The sequence below is a fragment of the Dicentrarchus labrax genome, unplaced genomic scaffold (genome assembly GCF_905237075.1).
Source record: "Dicentrarchus labrax unplaced genomic scaffold, dlabrax2021, whole genome shotgun sequence".
NCBI classification, from domain to species: Eukaryota; Metazoa; Chordata; class Actinopteri; family Moronidae; genus Dicentrarchus; species Dicentrarchus labrax.
The window spans coordinates 17,747,754-17,763,227 of NW_026136705.1; the positions used below are offsets into that span (position 1 = coordinate 17,747,754).

Genomic DNA, 15,474 nt, shown 5'->3' on the forward strand with positions numbered 1-15,474 from the left:
GTAGTAGTTTGGTAAAAGAGAGAAACTTAAATTCAGAATATGCACGGCTGTATTTTGGCTGTTTAATAAGGAATGTAGGAGTTAGAATATTTCCTTCCTTGATATTTTGTGAGTTTATTTTTCTTATTAAAGCTAAGAGAGCATATGGCATGTAGCAAGCTGAAACTCTGAGTGGGTCAGCACACACATGCGTGAATACATCAGCAGTCGCCGGTTGCTGGGCTGACGTGACTGGTTGGAAAACTACAACACATCACCCAATCCTAACGCTCTGTTTGCCACTTTGCGCAGGCACAATGAGAAAAAAGGCATAGACTTTAGGAAACTGACTTCTCTTTGGGAGAATTAGTCACATTTACTGACAGTATAATAACTGAGGGGTTCATTGTGAGTCATTCCCTCAACTTAAGACATCATATGTGAATGTGAACAGCTCTCTCGCGAAGGCAGAACGTGGGCCAAAAACAGAGGAGTCTAATCTGTAATGTCATATCAAAGCACAGCCTTGAGCACCTCCATTGAAAATGAATGAAGGTCTGACTTTTTGGACACGCAATACACTTGTCTAAACTTTGCTCTGTCTTCCTGTTTTGTTTTTTTGTCTCTGTAGTTTATCGTTCTCTTTTCCATTCCTCTTTCACCTTCTCACCATTCCTATGACACTAAATTATTTAATTTCAAATATTATCCCTCATACAAATAAAAAGTTTAATTATTAAGCAAAGAAATGAACTCATTTTCAAGTTCAGGTAATGTTAGCTAACTTTATTAGAAAAATATTTAAAGATATTTGTTTTTTGATACTTTTGAGAGTAAGAGAACTATTTACATAACACCTTTTGTTTTTTGTTTTTTATTAAAGTTGCTGTATTTATGTGAATGCACATTAACACTTTTTACTTATTTGGTACTCGTACAAAGCACATTAGCTGTACAGGATACTCTTTTGAGCCGAGTACTCGCTGAACCCTAATTATGAGAACTGGACACATTTTTCTCATTGTAGATTGCTTCTGCAGCATGGTTCCCACTAAAAAATGAAAGTGTCTCTTCTCCCAGCCTCACCCATTTGTCCCATCTACTGACATGAAATCTCACACATACACACACACACCAGCACCCTCCGTTTTTCTTTCCCATTTCCTTAATTTACTGGATTTGGCGCTCATGAAGATCTAAAGAGATTGATTGTAGCTACTCTACCTTAAGGGATCACTCTGCTGTTGGACATAGTCCTCAGTCGCGCCTCCAGTAACACTGCTCATGGACTAAATCAATTAGATGGACCAGATACGTGTTTCTTCCACCCTGGACCCAGAGGGGCACAGTGGGGTTTCCATTTCTCCATTGTGGTGACTCACACACAAACAGTGCTACACATAAGCATTGCCATAGAGTGTCTGATGTGAATAACAAGATTCTACAGAGTTAAAGCCCATGTTTAAGTATTCTGAGTCCCACAGTTTTTCACTCAATCACCGCCCCCTTCCAGCCTGATATGAAAGCTAAGCCATGGAATTGTTTATCAGCCAACTTCTAACGAGCTACAAACCAGCAAAAGCAATGAACACAAATACTAAAACCTGCCCGACATGCAGATGTGCTGGTCACTCATTTAGATATGCAAATGTTGGAGCAAACACAGCCTCTGAAACCGGCAGACAACAACAATAGACCACAAATAATGGAGATGTGTTCAAAGCCCTGTCGATATTTGTTCATAGATTTAATTTGCTATTCCTGTTCTGATTTATTAATTGCCGCATTCGGTGTACGTGGAGGCTTTGTTATTGTTGTTGTCCTTTGGCTGTTTGTCTGGACCAATTATGGTTGATCCTCCCGGGAGTAGACTGGACTCCTCAGATGTCTGCTTATAATCTATTGATTCCTTTCATCTCTGGTTGCTGTTGCTAGTGCGCGTGTTTTTGCGTGCGCGCATGTGCTTGTGTGTGTGTGTGTGTGTGTGTGTGTGTGTGTGTGTGTGTGTGTGTATGAGGGCGTGTTTGTCAAAAACAGATGGGGGTGGGTGGTTGTGTGTTGGAAATGAGTCGATCTCATTTACACTGGTCTCTTCACCCAACAGGGGAGGGAGGGCGCCTCATGCGTCGGTTGCCTCTCTGTTTCCTTCCTTTCTTTTTCTCCCTCTGCTTACTCACATATGTTCAGAGCATTCTGTTGTTATCGTTTTCTGTCTCGTTTGTCCAATACTCTCCCTATATCTTCCTTCGCCTCCTATCTTTGCATTAAACCTTCTATCTCAGTCTGCCACTCCTTTGTCTGTCTACCTATTCACTCTCAGTTTCTACCTTTGGTTGTTTTGTATTATTCTGTCTATTTTTATTTCACTAACATTCACTCAGAATCCCTTTAAATCTCTTATTCACTCACTCTTTCTCCATGTACTTACTCAGGTTCCATCTCTACCTGTCTCTTTCATTGTCTATCAGATCATGTTAATTCAAAATCACACTTGCCAAAATGGCAGGATATAGAAGGCAAAGACTATTGTTTAAGACATTGTGCAACGGGGTAATTGTCACATATTAACTTCAGATTTTGCACAAGTCAGTTGTCATGTCATGTCCTGTCATGGCCATGTCTAATAGGTGATTTTTTGAATTTTTCAAACAACAGAGCAGATCCTGTGAAAATGACTCCATTGGAAATGTGAATTAGTGGCAAAGCTTGTACAACCCTCATTGCAACAGATTGGTTTCAACAACGTGTCGGCACACAAAACAAAGCGAATGTGTGTTGAAAGAAATATGTGGATTTGTCTGAGCTTGTGTGAGTCTTGAATATTTTATATTGTATCTTGTGTCCTGAAAAAGTTTCCTCAGAAAATAAATACAGTTACTCTGTGGGGTAAAATATTTAAATTAAATTTACTAATCTTTATCTGAGTTTTTTGAAAAAGGCAAAGCCAGTACCTTTTGGAAAAAAGAAATAATTACAGACTATGGTATTACAAAGTAGGACAAGACAATATGAAATAGGAAAAAAATTGAGTGGTACTATATAAAGCTCTAAATATGCTCTATAGTTTTATAAATGTTCTGATGGAAAATCATACAGTGTTACTATGTTAGTGTGTCTTTGGTATACACACATTATGCAGATGTACAATCGCATCTCTCTCTCTCTCTCTCTCTCTCTCTCTCTCTCTCTCTCTCTCCTGTCTCCATCAGTCTGAGCAGCTCTGATGTAAGTGGATGGATTTTGCTCTGTAGATGATATGACTTGAAGTTATAAGCTCCCAGAGTAGAAAATCAAGTGCTGTCTGGTCTCTTTACAATGATCATGATCCCATCACCTCACACTCATTATACAATTTAGAGCAGCCATTTCGATCAATCACCACCCATTGTAGCATCACTGTAGCAACCTTGAGCCTTTCACAGACTTGGGCTTTCTAAATAACTGCCTCAGAGGGAGAGAATAGGACCACAATGAATCTGTCAGTCAAACATTTTCTCTCTGCAATCGCACCTTTGGGTTTCTGCAGGTTTTTTTCACATTACTTGTACAAAGGTAATTGCACATGTATGTATCTGTGTATGTGCAGATACCATGTGTAGTAGTTAAATCTATGTGTGTCTTCATTTTTCAGTGCATTTTTTTTGATAAACCTTGACATCTTTGTGCGCAGCTAACACAGGTTACCATATCTTTAACAGTCAATGGTAATTCATATTTTGTGAGAACCAGACAAAGTAATAGAAGACTGGTGCTTCCACATACTTGGGGCTTGTTCTTTTGTTTTGACTTCAACTTTCTACTTCACTTTGAATTTGTCCTTGTTTTGTCATGAAGTTTAAAATTGCAAAGGAGCTGCCGGCTTAGATTTTGCCTTCTAAAGTTTCATGTTGCGATAAGGTGTTGTTACTGTTGGATACAAAATTGCATTAGCAGTGGCCTAATTGCATTGTTTCACAGAGCTGCCTTAAAAACAACTGTTTTGTACAACTGTTTTGTTCCATTGCTTTTTAAAGGCAAGCATAAAAAGAGAGAGGGAATCAAACACCTTGGGGCAGAACTTGCCTCTTCAGCAATAACAGTAAAAAGGCTTTGTGGCAAAGCAAAGCAATATTATAGCGCAATTAGAGAGACTTTAATCACTTCTGACTGCTCACACCGTGTGTATTGCGTGTATGTTTGTTTGCGCTTTTCTCCGCCTTATGAGAAGCAGCCGACAATATGTATTGTACTCTTTCCCTTATTCATCCTGCATGGGAATGTGTAAATGCATTCTGAGGTGGTTGTACTTTAACCACAGACTTTGAGTGAAAAGAGAGAACATACAACAGGGAATTACACAAAAAAAACCCAAGGAAAATAAGGATCCAAGGTATATGGTGACAGCAAAGCATTAACATAAAGGTAAGCAACATTGAGGAAAAATAGTCTCAGGCAGTATGTAGGCTTTGTGACTTACTGAGCTCTCTTCTCTTTGGAACTTAACTCTGGCTTTTCTGGTGCTTCATCTGATGACAGCCAAAACTTTGCCCATGAGGTGTAGGAGGTGGCAGAAAAGCAGAAGTGAGCAGTAGAAGAGTAGAACATAAGTTTTCTCACACAACAAAAGTTCTTGCAGATATCTCAAGTTATTGTTGATTTTGGGAAACAGATGCCCCCTGAGAGTCCCTTGACTGCCCTACTGGACGAGGTCAGGTTCGCTACTGATTACATTCTCAACATACCCTGCTGTGTTTAAGTCTCCCTCAGCGGGGGGTGAACAGTGGTGGCCCAACAATGGATAGGGACAAAGTCACTTACTTGGATGAGCCGGTCTCTCCTGAGGGTGTATTTCAGCAGACACTTGAAGCCAGAAGAAGGAGTAGCAGTCTCTACATAGCATCACTCCGAAAGCAGGATGTATGTGTGACCATAAGCCCGTCGCCCCTCTAACACCCCCAAAGACGTCGGCTCCATCTGTGAGTTTGGACTCCCTGTCTCTTGGTTCACCCCCCTGTCGCCACAATGTCTCAGCTGCCAAGAGGAACAAACCTCGCTACTTCTAGCTCCAGGAGTAAGTGGAGAGGGGCATCTGTTTACAGCAATGATCCAACTGTCATGTTCAGTTTAAGGATACATTCCCATAAGGCGTTGTTGTCTCCCAAGCATGACCAAATTTCTACACACAAATACCCCTTTGCCTCTCCAGCACATCCTGTGTGAACAGTAGAAAGTGGTCATAGCTCCCAGTTTGAGTGTTGAATATTTCGTGGATAGCCGTACCAAGTGTTTGCTCTTTTGCTTTCCATAAAGGGGCCTTCAGTTTACTGCTTTGTCTTTGTGTAATGAACAGACAGTGTTAGAGGAGAAGGTTATCTTAATTACAGATTCCTGACACATGAACAGGGTCTGTTGACTTGAACAATGTTGAGGTAGACATTAGGGGTATTATTTTAATTATGTCATGTGGCACTTGACAAAGGCTTTGCGGCAGCATAGTGTAATCCTCAGCTATGGAATAGTGTGTGCAATCATGAGTAAAAGTATTAAATAGGCCAAGACTAAATGTTTATAAAATATACTGTAAAAAAATTCCAGAATTTCATCTTTTTCTAATATCATTCAAACATTTTGAAAATGTGATTTTGAGTGACTGTACAGTATGGAGGAATTGTAAATGATTTCTGAGTACTACTCTTTTTCTACTTACGACAGTCTTCATTTCCTTTACTACTGTATTTGTGTATCTGTTTCACAGTGATTGACAGACGTCATGATTACCTCTACAACTGCTGTCACATCGCGATCTAACAAAGTGTGTAGTTCCTTCATGGTTTCGTGATTGACTTGTCGCTGAGTGCAGAATCAATGACACTCTGCGGCTCGCGTCACCTGCCTCATGTTACAGTTACACCCTGTGGTAGAATGTGAAGCAAGGTTCCTCGTTTTCCCCACAAGGGCTCATACCTTATTAACTTTTTTCCCTTTCTGTGATGGTAAATTGACATTAGGCCAAGATACTCAACGTTTTGCCTCAGCCCAGCCTTTCTAAGCACTAACAATGTTCCTTTCATTTACCTTTCTGGCTGGGATTGTTTAACATGGACTGTATCTTCCATTCAATTACTATACCCAGTAGTACTACATAAATGTTTACCGGTATGACAAATAGCAGACAGGGCAAAGCAATGCATTGTATTTACTAGCTAATATTACTGCTTCCTCAAAAACAGGTTAAAAGAAACGGTATTGGGGAACCCCAGGACAACCCTGACCTACCTTCAGCGAGGGTTACCAATCCTGAATACTGCCCACAACATTCTTTCTTAACACTGCTTTAAAGGTCCAGGGTGTTTAGGAGGATCTGTTGGCAGTAATTGATTATTATTATTCATGTATGTTTTCATTAGTGTACAATCATCTGAATATAGGAATTATTATAGGAAGTTGTGTTTTTGTTACCTTAGAATGAGCCATTTAACTATATATGCAGCGGGTCACCTTCCATGGAGTCTGCCATGTTGAACTGCCATGTTTGTCCAGTAGCCCAGAACAGAAAAACCACACACTGTAGTTTCTCCTATATGCTTGATGAGGTGAGAGAGTTTTGTTTACAACTACTACTGCTAGATGCCACTAAGTCCTACATACTGGTCCTTTCATTGTGAAGTGCAAACTCAAGAGGAAAATGTAACAACACGTGGGTATTTTTTTCCTTGGTTGAACAGAACCCTATCCATTAATACTTTACCCTCCAGCACAGAGATACAGTCATTTTATTACATTTTATTCATCATGTCCATTATTTGCACTCAAAAACCATTTATTTTACCTCACACAACACTACAGATTTTTTTTTTTAACAAAAGTACAATAAAAAAAAACCCATCCCCTTGTAGAGAAAATGATGTCTGAGCGCACTGTTGAATACATTTCCATATTAATAAGTAAAAAATGTATGCCAATAATTGTGCTAATTTCTGAGTACGTGTATTTTTGCGCTTTAGTTAATAATAATATAACTGCAATTGTTGAATATGTCAGGAAATACAGTTAAGCAGCTGGAGTGTGTGTTTTAAATGATTGCACATTGTCACATCTCTCCTTCCATCTCTGCCTCCTCCCTTATTCCCCCACCCCCTTCACTTCTTCCCAGGTTTTTTTTTTTCTTCTGGTTGTTGTCTTTGATACTTATTCCTCCCTGTGATTCTGTTGCTCCCTCCATCCCTCCTCTGTCTTAAGACAGCTCGCGCTGAGAAGAATTCTGCTGTGGGATAACTTCATTACAAAACAACCAGGGGAATCGAGGGAGGTTGAAAGAGAGGAAGAGGGGAGAAAGAGAGATGGGAGAGATACGTAGCAGTGTTATGAAGCTGTCTTCCTTTTATGCCTTCATCTCATCTCCCTGCTCTTGTCCTTCACTAATAGAGAGATCATTTGACATTAAATTAGGAGACACTCACCTTCTCAAGGGTACCACAATGACAGAAATCTCAGTTCACTGCTTTAGATAGTGATGTTTAAAAAAGTGATTAAAACTGGAAGCTATTTTGTCATGGTGGGTATTCACAGTTTGTGTATAAGAGACAAGAGAAAGCTGTGAATGTATGCAGAATATGTTACCTTTTTTCTGTGTATTTTTGCAATGATGGCAGCTTCAGTTGCCTCTGGGAAGCTTGAGATGTTCATGATGCAACCAACAACCAAGTGTGTAGTGTTTTTGATATGAGCGAGTTAATTATCTTCTCCAACATTCGTTTTCAGCATGTTTGCCCTCACACCCCCACCCCCATTTTTCTGTTTTTATTGTTCCTTTGTGCCTCCCCCATCCCCCCTCTTAAGGCAACGTGTACTGTAATGATATATAATAGGCAAGAAGAGGAGATGTTTAGCTCAGCCCATTAGGCTATGAAGCATTCATCTCAGTATCATTTAAGTTTCTTTAATTGAATCCCAACAGGCAGAAGTCTGTGAAGTCAGCCTTTGGTTGCTTTATGTGTGTTTGTGTGTGTGTGTGTGTGTGTGTGTGTGTGTGTGTGTGTGTGTGTGTGTGAGAGAGAGAGAAAGAGAGACAGAGAGCACATGCATGTGTCTGTGGGCATGCAGTGTTTTTGTCTTGTAGCTGCAGTGTAATATCCTTCTCTGGCTGCAAGATATTTCTCTCTCAGAAAGATTTTGTAAACAAGAGAAACTTGAAGACACGTTGCCCCAAGGCAGCAAGGCTTTCGTCTTTTGGGGTTCACAATGTCTAGAGTGACAGAGATGGAACGGTACAATGTAGTGTGAAAAGCCCTACATATAGAAAGGGTCTATTTGATTAAAATTAATCTTGTTAAACTGCCTTCTCGCTGTGTCACATTAAAATTACTACTACTGATTTTATCTACATAGAACCAAGCGGTGTAAAACTGTTAACTGTGACTAGACCATGCATGAATTGCAAGATGAAGTAATGTGTAGGAAATTAACATTGTAGATTGATATAGTGCTCTACAACTCCTAGATTCCCAGAGTTGATTCAGACTGTGTTTCTTAATTTGGAGAATCACTAGAATTGATTTATCATGCTTAGAAATTATTACAACAACTGGGAAATATATTTTATACTGCTGTGTGTAATGGCAATAAGGCAAATGCATGCCCTATGATATGCTTTGCCCATATCAGGGATCTTAAAGCATGCAAAAGTACACACGTAACAGTCAGTCCACAGCATTTTACTTTGTGTTTGCCATCTCAAAGTAAAATTCCTGCTACTACTTAGCTCCATCAAAACAAGTTAATCTTTTGTTGACACATTATGTCAGTTTTGGGGGATCACAGCTCGGAGGATTGTGCAATTAAAACCAAAATGCCTCCAGGCTAATCACCTAGAAATGCACAAACTGCATCAAAAACACTCAGCGAGTTTGCAAAAAACAAATGTGGACTGAAAATTCTTTGGTTGCTTTTACTGTCTTAAAAATTCAACATCCAATGATGTTCTTTCTAAAGTGGTCACATGGCGACTTTCCACAAAAGAAATGTGGCAAGGCAGGCAGGTTATTGCATAAACATCCTCTGTCATGGTTTTATAAGTATAATACTTATAGTATAGTATAGTATAGTAATGGTTTATTGGTTTATAAATGTGTCCCTCTGCAGGGTAGATGCCACTATGGCCTACAATAAAGCAAGACCTTGGGGATGGTGGGGATGTGGTGTTTAGCACAAGGACGCTTTAGGAGGGTGGACGCTTCCTGACAAACTGTAAGGGTAGTGTGTTTTCTCTCTGTGTCTTCTTGTTTCTTTTTTCGCCAAGAGTTGCGCCTCCTGCTGTCAAACCTGAACTGCTGTTTGGAAGCCCATTCCATCAATGGGTTCAGATTTGAAAGGGTCACCTCCACGCTATATCACAGAGATGGCATGGGTGCATTACAAAGCTGCAGGGGAGTATTTCACTTTCTTTCTTTCATGTCTCATTGACACGTGCTGCAGAGCAACAAGACGCAGAATCAGGAAGGAAAGCAAACAAAAGAGGGAATGATGGTGGCACCATGAAAGAGACCTTGAGACCAATAATGAAACAGAAAAAGTGAGCTGGGATTACAAACATTTCATTAAAGCAAGGGTACTATTCCAGTTTCCTACATGACATGTGTCCTTGTCTCAATCTCCCGGCTGTCTTGAGCTGGAAATGCACTCATCGAATTTATTTTTTTATTTATTTTATTTTATTCTATTGTTGTGTTTTATTCTATTGTATTTTATTGTATTTAAGTGTACCTGGCTGCTGTGACGACCAAAAATTTCCCTTCGGGGATTATAACAGTCTATCTATCTATCTATCTATCTATCTATCTATCTATCTATCTATCTATCTATCTATCTATCTATCTATCTATCTATCTATCTATCTAAATGGCTCATAATAAGTGAAAATCTGATTTCACAGGAAATAACAACTGTAGTGTTTACAAAAGAGTTAATTTTTTTTTTTTTTACCATTCTACTTTTTTCTCTGCTTCCCCCTGTACTGAACCTTGCGCTAAGCTCCCTGAGAGTTACTGAGTTAACAGGAGAGGAGAGAGAAGCAGGATAAGAGAGGTGGTAATCAAACGCAGGTAATAATGGGTATATGAGGTCTTGTACGAGAGACGGAGGTCCGCAGGAGTTCCTCTGCTTTATTCATCTATCCTCAAAAGTTCTCACATTCAACCTAACTCTCTCACCTCTAAAAGAACACTACCTTTTTTCCTCAACCTTTCCGGAGGGACACCTGATCTCATCCATTACAGCTATTTTTGTTTCTTTTTATGACAAGGTCCAGGATCATTTCTCTCACTCCTTAACCTCTCACTAACACTTTACACTATTTTTATATCACCTTTTATATCACCATTTTCACATTTACATATATTATTTAGAGCTCACTCAGTACTTGGGTGCAGGAAACTGGAAAGATGTGCCAACACAGAAATAATTCTACTGCTTTTGTCTCTTCGCTTTGATTCAGATTTTTTTTCTTTCTCCATTTTGTGATTGACATGCCAGGACTGTGTAAACTCATCAGTAGAGGAGGAATGGATTTTGACTACCAACGTGTGTGTGTGTGTGTGTGTGTGTGTGTGTGTGTGTGTGTGTGTGTGTGTGTGTTTGTATGAAAGAAGCAGAAAAATCTGAAGGCAACTGCCTCCTTTAGCAAAACATCAGAAAATTGACTCCTTTTTCAGTAATCCTATATATTTGATATTTGTGCCCATTATCCATATTTCATTTAATAAAATCTGGAAGTATTATTTAGTTAGATTAGTTATAGAAAAGGTAGAGAATCAAGGTTTCTCTGTTTTGCCTCAAAATTTTCCTACCCAGCATGCCTATTTAGTTAAAGGGTTTAAGTGCTGTTCTTCCTCTGTGGTCTGTATAGACTGTTGAAAGGCGCTGGCACTTGAAAACAGACAGGGCCATTAAGGTGCTTTCATCGTCTCCACAACCGGTATTTGCCCGATGCATATTCAGCTACAGAATAGCAATGACTGGGCTGATTCACTTAAGATAATTAAGTGAAGTGGATTGTGTTGTCATTTCAGCCATCCCTTGTCTTCTCCATGCCGCGTTTTTTCTTTTTTTTTTTGTTTTGGCGAACCTTCCGGAGGACCAATTAGGCTGGTGATCCACTGAACAACACAGACAGCGTCCCCCCCCCTTCCCCTTCCTGCCTCTTAATGGGAAAAAATTTATGTTTTGGATGATGCTTTTTGAATGTCTGAAGAAAACTTAGGAGGTTACCATGGAGATTAAGGCTGCATCTATAACATCCATATGTCCTGGAAATCACATTGTGTAGAATACCATGTGACATTCCTGCATTGCAAAAAAAAAAAAAACACCTTATTATGTAGCCAGGTACATTTATTTTCCACCCATTCCTCTCTCCCTCTTTTCCTTGACTAATTCTGCCCCCTACTGGGTCTAGTCCTTTGTTCTTTTATTTATTCAATATTATTCTAATTTTTTACTTTACAGCACAATAAGCAGCTGTTAGGTATAGCTTTCAATATGCAACCTTGTCTTTAACAAGATTTCATGTCCTCATTCAGGGAAGCGTAGCTGCAGAATGTGCTGCTCACATTCAGAGTGTCTTTCCAGTGTCATATTCAGTGAGGACGTAGCCATCTGTTGTGACTTCACATGCGATGTGATTTCACAGGCTGCTTTTACTGCCTGAAACTACCCTGGCCTCCTCAGCCTGTCTTTATGAGACACATCAAGGACAACTAGCTAGTAAAGTGTGTTTGTGAAGATGTGTGTGTGTGTGCTTGTGAAGGGAGAGTTTTGTATGAGAGAGGGGGGAAGAGAGAGAGGCCACTATCTAATGCCCTGCAACAAAGGCTGCTCCTGTTAAATCACCCAGCTGAATACGCGTAAACACTGAAATGTATCATTTGCAGAGGTAGGCAGAGACATGCCACCATTACTCCGTTCCAGCTACTTGACTAGATTTTTCAAATATTTGTCCTCTAAATTGCTTCACTGGACTATTTGCTGTGCTTATTCAAGTATATATTGAAATAAACTGCTTTGCGATGTGTATTCTTCTGCCGTAGCATTCATTCTAGGTAAAACATTGATAAACATTCTTGCATCTCACAAAGATTTAGTGACAGGTGCTCAGGATAACACAAATACCACACTTTCAATAACCTGTGTTAATTTAATTTTGAATAATTAGGGTTACAGCAATAACAGCAATTTCTGTCACATCACGCTCTTATTGTAAAGATGCAGGTTGAAACTTGTAACTGACAATAGTTAAAGTAGAAGTTGGATGGAGACACAATCTAGAAATAAAGCAATTTTTCTTTAGCAAATTATGATGTAAGTTCTTTTTAAACCCCAGGAGCCGACTAAAATGGCATCCATAATTGACAGAGGTATGTCAGTGCTCAAGAAATCTGAAGATGATTACAGCCTAAAAATCCCATTAAGAACTGAATTGAATAGAATTGAAGCAACTTGGCATAAGACTAGCCCCTCTGCTGACATTTTCACTCTGATGTTCATACCATGTTCACATCATATCGAATTTACCATAAATATGAGCAGCCAACAGGGAAAAAATGGGCATGTCAGCCTCCTAGTGCTAATTACAAGCAGGATGTGTGGGAATTTTTGTTGGCTCCAATATCTCCCACTTGGCATCACAAATTGCAAAAAGCTTGTCAGCTGGCAAACGCAGCAATAAACCCACTGATGTCAGCAGTCCAAGGTAATGCAAATTGAAATGATCAGTTGTCATCACAATTTGTTTGTGTTGGACTTCAAATTCAGACATAAACCGTGTTGGATTCAGTCAGTCCAAAGAGATCCTTTCAATAAGACATTAACAAACAGAGAGGCCAACTTAAAAAAAATAAATAAATAATTGTCAGCCAGAATTAAAGAAACGGGGCAGTTTTACCTTGGGCATTAGCTATTGATTAGGTTTGAGTTTACTGCTTGGGGAAATCTTGCTCCTTAATTGTTTCCATTACAGAACTGCTCCCTACTTGCTGATCATGTCTAACTAGTACAGACCAACGCAAACTTTCCATTCACACAACTGAAGGAAATGAAAAGCCCGTTTTTACCTTCCTGTCACGTCACTCGTCACCTCAAGTCACACATGTAGCACGTAACAGGACATTGTCCATGTCAGACGCATTCTCAGCCACTACTCCGTTTAGCTCAAGTGAGGGGGGCTCATGGGTAGAGTGGGAAGGAGGAGGAGGACTCATCCATAATGATGACGGTAAAGTCTGTTTAATGTCCGTTCCAACTTATTCGGACATTTACTTTTTTACATACAGCTCCTCTGCATAATGTCAAGATAAGTTCAGGGTTGCAGTGCATGTGTCAAAGGGACTCTCCCTGAGATACCCTCCATTTGCATATTTAAACTCAACAAAGCTGCACTGTAAACAAAAAAACACACAACCCAATTACAATTAACCAAGGAACACTTACCTGCACCCTTCAGATCGTGCAATATACCAGCAAATCAGCTCTGACACATGCCTCATGGATGCTAAATGGTTTTGATGTCAGCTGCATTTACAATGCTGCATCTCTTGTACCTCACCCAGGACAGCTTCAGAATCAACCCCCTGGACAGTGGTTGGATTGTTCTGACAACATTTATTTATTATTTATATAAATGCAATTACCTGTGTATGCTAGATATTTTTTTGTTTTCCATCATTTAATCCCACACATTATCATGGGTTAGATACCTCTTTCACTCATCCTTGTGTGTTTTAGACTTCCTTTGACTCTGCAGGGATCCAGTTCCACATTTCCTCTCACTTGTGGGACTCCAGAGGCTATTTTCAGCCCTGGTGATGAACAAAACACAACCAGAGAGAGAAGAGCCGACTGAGGGAGGAATCTGCAAAAAACAAACCTTAATGAAAGTGACAATACCCTTAAAAACACGGTCCCTTTAATATCATGATATGATGTTCGAATAATCCTCTTTATGTTTTTGCTACCTTGGTTAGGTTTTAGGCAACATAACTTTATTTGTTATTGTTTGGGTTAAAATAAGTGTTACATAACTGCATTTATGTTAGATATGTGACGTAAGTTGCGAATGTTAACTTAGTTTACTTACATTAACTTAACATAAGTCAGTGTTAAGTTTTTTTTTTCACACAGGACACAAACACTGATCAGCAATGTGACTTAAAGACCTCTGTCAGTAGAGTTACTCTCTGTTCGCATTTGCTAGTTCTTCAGTGTTTATAAGGTCTTTGAGAGTAAGGCCTGTTTTATCGTCTGTATTGATTTGGCACTTAATCATCTCTGTTGGAAGGTAATTCATATAGACGCAGAACCAGAAGCGTAACATATCTGTGATTGGCCCCGGCGCAAATATTTTTCTTGTGCCCCCCACCACCTGGCCCCAGAAAGCACGCTCCTGTACACACGGGCACCACACAACAACTCCACGCAATTGCAGACCTGCAGTCTTCGAACAGCGACGCACATCTAACAGCCTGCCCTGGACTCAACAAACTGAAATAGCTTTAGCCAGCCTACAGTAACAAATCAACACAAAGTAGCCTTACATAGTATGTCAATAACCACAGAACAAATAGCGACCAAGAAAAGCACAGCAACTCATTACAGGCCTACGCAGTATGAATGAATGGATGAAGGCGTCTGATCACACAATTGCCTTCATAAACAATTCATTAATCATCATTCATCATCAGTGACACAGCGGCCAAATGTTCTCACAGACACAGATTACAGTTAGTGCATATTTTCTGAAATTTGAGATATAATTTAAATCCCTGATCACACTGCATAACAAAGAAACACCTGTACTCACCCATTAGAAGTTCATCCTACGGGCCTTTCGCTCAGCAAAGTCATTAACAACACTGCTCAAGTCCAAATTCCTTGCTCTACTGTTCTCTACTGAGAGTTTAACCAATCCACTGAGTCTTTCTTGTCCCATGCTGCTCACACTACTAGTCACAGCTGAAAGCAGTATGTAAAGGTGCAAAAAGGCCCACCCACAGACACTAGGCAATCACTGTCCCTTGTGGGCCCTTATAATCAGCTGGGTCCCGGTGGACCGACTGCACTGTTGGTACACCACTGTGCAGAGCAATACATGTTTATGTTTTACTTCCCTGTGGCAAACCGAAACTGTATGGGGACATATGGACTACATCCGTGTAGACAGGATTCAAGCAGTTTCATTGTAACAGTGTCAAAGTGGAGCTGAAATGAGGGAAGAGAGAGATGGGGGATGAAATGCAACAAAGGTCTCTGGCTGACTGCAAACCAGGAACGCTGCTGTTAATGGTTGGCACCTTAACCCCTAGGCCATCAGGGCAACCACCTTTTATCCCCAGCAGATCATCCACATTCATACATATAGAGTTTTCCACCTATAGTAGCAATATATGCATGCATGCTAACCTGTGAAATGATGCGGAAACAGAGACAAAGTAGTTTGGTAACTCACTGTCAAAATATATGATTTTC

At 39.9% G+C, this 15,474-nt stretch overlaps 1 long non-coding RNA gene across 1 annotated transcript; it reads right to left on the bottom strand.

Annotated features, from left to right (window-relative positions):
* Nucleotides 1-12,128: 12,128 nt before the first annotated feature.
* LOC127364498 (uncharacterized) lies at nucleotides 12,129-14,927 on the bottom strand. The gene is made up of 2 exons (XR_007885031.1): nucleotides 14,810-14,927; nucleotides 12,129-13,861 (listed from the first exon to the last, which is right to left on the bottom strand). It is a non-coding gene; the product is annotated as an uncharacterized LOC127364498 (long non-coding RNA).
* Between the last annotated feature and the right edge of the window lie 547 nt (nucleotides 14,928-15,474).